Genomic DNA, 6,186 nt, shown 5'->3' with positions numbered 1-6,186 from the left:
CCAAGTCTTTCCACGATTTAATATTAGCTATACTCAGCTGGTTATACCATCGGATTACCGAACTAGTTAAGCTTTCCCGAAAGCAGTGTATCAACAATTGATCATCCCTTATGTATCCGGTCATCTTCCTACAGAACATCGTGATTTGCGCAGAGGGACACATGGTACCATCAAACTTCTCAAAGTCAGGAACCTTGAACTTTGGAGGCAAAACCAAATCTGGAACTAGACTTAATTCATTTGCGTCGAATCCATAGACACTAGTATCTTCCTTCATGGCTCTGACTTCTCTTTCTAGTTGTTTCCATTTCTCTTCCAGCGGATTGTTTTGGTCCTTCTTGGCTTCTTCATCAAGGTCCGGAACTTGATGATACTGATGTTCTTCCTGATACGAACTAAATCCAGGATGTACGTTAACAGAAGCACAGACTGGATTAATGTGCACCTTCCCGACATAAACAAGGGTTGCTTGAACGTTCTGAGATTGTTCTAGGGTTAACCCTGGAGGATAAAGTAGGTCCTCAGTTACAACTTCTGGCATAGGGCTTTTCCCATGTTCTGGATTTCTTCCTTCCAACATACTCGCAAACTTGCCAAACATCTCCTTTTGGGCATTCATCATATCTTCTTGCATTTTCTTGATATTATCTTGTAACTCCAACTGAGCCTTCTCAATTTGGGCAAGTTTGTCCTCCATAACTTTCTTCCTGGTTCTATAAGTATGCTTGGGATTTTCCAGTATTACTCTGTCATAGAGTCATTTTGTTACCGTTGATATTTATTAATGAATATGAAATATATGATTATGAATAAATAAAATGTGATGCAAAAATTTAAATGTATTAAAAAATGCATATACAAAATGCAGGGTGTTGATCTTGAAACGACTCCTTAGAACAACTCTTTATATTAGAACGACATTCAATTACAAAGTTGAAACATATCTCAAATAAATATGCACCATCTCTCCTATTTGCTATACATGTGCTAGCAACTCCATGATCTTCTGGTTTTCTTCAGCCTCGGGATCCAGTTCTTTAGTCACATCAGCATCTTCCTCAGATAGAATGACCAAATATTGAGCTATTCTCCGCGCATGTCCTAGGTAACAAGTAATAAGGTCATCTCTTTGCTTAACTCTTGCCTGAGCTCGCTCCCATCGAAAACGCCACTGTATATCCCCCTCATAAGGAACTATCGATAGCTCACTTGCTTGCCTCTGAAAATCTTGAACCATGGCTTCAAGCTCACTCACTTGTTTTTTCAGACTTTCAACCTCCCTCTGGCTCGAGCTACATTCCCTGTTTCGGTATCTTCATAATGTAGTCTCTAAACTTGAAATCTTCTCCTTCAACTTCTCATTCTGAGCTTGACTCTCTTGTAACTGATGCTCTAAAGAATTATTTTCCTTCGATAAAATCTTAACTTGGTGTCTGCTTCGCTTAAGCTCTTCTTGACTCTCTCCGGCTACTCTTTTGAGGCTCGCCACCTCTTGCCTCAATTCGACAGACTTACTCAAGCTAGAACCTGCCTGAGCTTTTACCATTCGTTGATAAGTTGACCGAAGATCGTCAAAATCTAGCCGAAGTTGCTTCTCTACTTTTTCAATTCGACCTGCTCTACTCTTCTGAATGTCAATCTCCAATCCCTTTTGATACACTTCATCTTCTAGCTTATGTAAAGTCATTCTCCATTGTCTCTGTTCTACATCAAAATCGCACTTGGCTAACTCTAATGGAGATGACACCACTCTCAACTGTTCCTCCACCGGCTGAATATTTTCAGGATTTACTATCGGGATGTTGTCATTTACTCGACCGCTTCTCCAATGCTCGTACTCTTGAGATAACTCGAGATCATAAGTAAACAGATTCACACGACGAGTTTGCTTCCAGGCCTCAGCAACCCTTTTAACTTTACCCTTATACTGATCTCCTTTGAATGCAAAATCTAACCCTACCAAGTCTCATGTGGTTGGAATGAGCTGCCTTAACCCATACTGTCAACAGAGCCCCATATACCTGGTAAAGGAACTCAATCTCACTCTCCACATCAGTAAAGTATATTCAAAGAGACATTCCACGAAGCTCGCCACAAAATATCAGCATTTCTGATATCCTTGAAGATGACCATCCATTTTTCTTCGGTGAAGCCCCCAGACCATTCTTTAGAAAGAAAATCCTTCAAAGGCGAAAACCCCTATAGAAACACTCGTCCTGGTTGTAACACCCCAACCCGTATCCGACCCGGATGAATCTGAGGTGTCACATTGACCTTTTAAAACATGTACTTGTATAAAATAGTGAGTAATTTAAAACTTTTATAACATATAAATGACTAATTTACATAAAAGACATTTTCATTATTACAAAACCAATCAGGAGCATGTATATTTCACTTATTATTTACATATAACTATTTGAAACATTTATAAAACTATTCATAGCTTAAACAATAGATTCTTTTGAAAACATGCCAACTAGAACTTTATATACTAAAATAAATATTATTCATATCTTTTCTGATCTGACCTTTAGTAAGGAGAACTGACCTGTCTTGCTCCACATTGCTCTTTACTCTTCTCGAAACCTACGTGTAAATCACTTACACGCTAAGTCAAAGACTTAGTGAGGCATATAAACATATAAGGTAGACGGTAACTAATAATCATACCTAAACAATTAATACTATCATTTCATACCACTCATACTTTTACATGTAACAAATATATGCATACATATATGTCATTATCATTCATATCTCTTATCTCATGTTCCTATGATCTCTTATGTCCATATCATATAACATATATCATAACCAATTGCACATATACATATCATGTCATGTAAACCATATATATATACTATCATAAAACACGTACACCCAAGCAACTATATTATCATCTTCATTTCTTTCTTATTTTATCACTATCATTGATTCCTTTCATCATATGGTCTTATAAGTTATCATTTGTACAATCAACATCACACATGAAATTCCACAAGGAAACAAACATATTATCATATCACTTTATTAATATTATCTATTTAATAGCCCATGATACACATGTGAGAACTAAATATATGCGAGTACATAGAGGTTGTGCACTAATGCTGTCACCACAACTCATATAATTGCACCGAAGTGCCATGTAGAATTGCACCGGAGTGCCGCGTAGAATTGCACCGTAGTGCCATATAATAATGTCCATAAGGACCACATATCATTCCTTAATAATCATATACATATACTAGGGATCAAGTATGTGTCTCACCAGACTTCACACATATTCCAAAGAATACATATATGTCCCGAAGGACCACATATCATTCCTTAAGAATCATATACATATGCCAAGGATCAAGTATGTGTCTCACCAGACTTCACACATGTTCCAAAGAATACATATATGTCTCGAAGGACCACATAAACCCTCGACTCTTGGCATGCCAACTATACCCCTAGCTCTCATGACACATAACATGGGCATTATCTTTTATATCCTTTTACATATTCATGTAACCATATCATATATTCATATAAGCTCATGGTTTCATTCACATATACATGTAATCACGTAGTTCATGTCAATTCTCATATGAGTTCATATTCATATAAACATAGGATTCACCCTCATGTATCACATATACTTTCTCTTTCATGTGGCTCATAACATTTCTCATGTGTTCATATGACATGTAAATCATTGTCATCTTATCATGTTATCACATAAACATATCATCTTACAATACATACAAAACACATCAATACCTATATTCACATATACCTATCATTTCATTGTCCTTATTATTATTCTTATCATCACCATTAATCCCTTTTACTTACCATATTCATATCAATAACACATATACTCATGCACAGATATAAATCATAACAAATACATACTTCTATGAATTCATGTTTTTCACTATTGGAAATAGACTTATCACAAGTCTTATTTTCCCTTGAACCTCATATACTAGAGAATGTGCACTCACCTTAGCTTTGCTTTGATTCGATTATAATCCTTCAATTGATCCGGAACAGGATCACGTTCTATATCTACATCATCATACATAGATATATATTAGTATTATAACTAATATACTCTAATGGTTCACTCTTTAGACTAAGAGAAAAGGTAATTTCATCTTTTAATGAAGGTATGCATCGATGCACTACTGATGCATCGGTGCATAAAATGCATTCGATGTTTGTTTATTACTGGGATGCATCGATGCATGAATTGCATTCCATGTATTTATTTTAAAAGAGTGCATCGATGCACTTACTGTGCATCGATACACCTTCAAACGATTTCTGGGTTTTAACCTTGATGCATCGATGCACTATGAATGTGCATCGATGCACTCTGCCCATAACCTCTTTTTGAACCCAAAAATTCATTCTTTTTGGATTAAATCCTTCATATTTCAACCCTTTTCATATTCCTAACTTTCATATACATACTTAAACTCATTATTCATTTATCTCATCTTTAACCTTAATATCCTCTCCTCTTTAGGAATTTCAAGAATCAACCCTATTTTTCCACATGTTTCAAATCCAATTCTAACACTTAATACTTCTTAATTAAGCTGATGACAAGTCAAATTTAGCTTCAAGTTCAACTTATCAACTCCATTCTGGAAATTCACTCAAGAACTCCAAATCTTTAATCTTCTCTAACTCATTTATCTTTTGATTTTTTAAGATAACTTAAGCTTTCCTTAAGCTTAAGTATCACCTAAGAATCATAACCCAAGCTTTCCTTAAGCTTAAGTATCACCTAGAATCATAACCCAACTTTAATTCACAAATAACCAACTAATTAAGAAACTCACCTTTGAGCTGGAGCTTCACGCACAAAGAAGAAATGAGGAGAAAGAATTCCGGAAATATTGTTTCCCTTTCCCACGTGTAAAATATATCCCCACTATCACATTTTTTTAATTCCTTAAATGATCAATGACCATTTGACCCTTTAGTTCCTTAATATTACTAACACTTTTAGGAAATACTTCCAAATAAATCACTGAACTAATCCATTCTTCTACTTTGGTCACCAAATTCTGAAACTTTACAATTTGGTCACTAACCCATATTTTGGGATGTTACACTGGTGCCCTTTCAACATGTTTGAAATGACTTAGAATTCACACTAGCAGCAAAGGCGCACATCCTATAAAGCGTCATTCTCCCTCGCGCCTACATGAACTCAAAGATCGGAACGTCTCAGTTAGAATGGCTGGAACATGATCCACGCGATTGTCTAATCTTTCAAACAGGTCAACGACTGATACGTCTACATATCCTAACACCTTTGGAAAAATAACAAGCCTATAAATCCCTAAAGTAAACAAGTCAAGCTTCTTTCTCTTATCAGGGTGATGAGAAATTACTTCTTTCAGAGCAGCCCAAGAGATGCACTCACTGTCTCCCTTTTTCTTAATGTTTCTGATTACCCAATCTTCACTCATTCCGGTCATCAATAGTAATTTATTCTTAAACGAAGGAGTGATTAGCAGCTTGGTATATATTATATCTATTTGGGACCTCGGGCAACAGACCAAAGCTTGATACTCCTCTATTGTTGGTGTTAGATCCGCTCTACCAAATACGAAATAACTATAAGCCGGATTCTAGAACTGCGCCAATGCTCTAAACAGATTTCGATCAATAGGAACATCCAAAAGATAAGGAATATCACCATACAACTGATAAAACATCTCTTTGTCGGCTGTTTCCCATCTTCCCCATACCTCTTTTAGTTCACTCAGATCATTCTGACGTACGTTGATGTGAGTATAACCAAATAACTCCGACACATATCCAGGCATCACACTGTCCCTGTTTGTCAGTTAGGATTGTTCCGACCACCTCAAAACATATGTATTGTCCTCAACCTCTTTCTGAACCATTCGTTCCATATTACTGGCATTCTCTATGGACATCGATCCCAAATCAACACCATGTAATGGATAGTGCAATGCAAAACAAAAAAGGAACAAGGCAAAGACAACAAAAGATCATTTAGTAAACATAAAGCAATTAAGTTGGGATAATAATTTGTTAAGGAATCCTCCCCACATGCTGGCTACCCAATCATGCTTTATCAGATCCTACCCAACATGATATCTACCCCCATGCTTTGTTATTCACAAAAATAAATCCTAACCACATGAT

Source organism: Hibiscus syriacus, unplaced genomic scaffold, assembly GCF_006381635.1.
Source record: "Hibiscus syriacus cultivar Baekdansim isolate YM2019G1 unplaced genomic scaffold, ASM638163v2 tig00110319_pilon, whole genome shotgun sequence".
NCBI lineage: Eukaryota > Viridiplantae > Streptophyta > Magnoliopsida > Malvales > Malvaceae > Hibiscus > Hibiscus syriacus.
The sequence above is the reverse complement of the archived record's forward strand: the minus strand, read 5'-3'. Positions refer to the sequence as shown.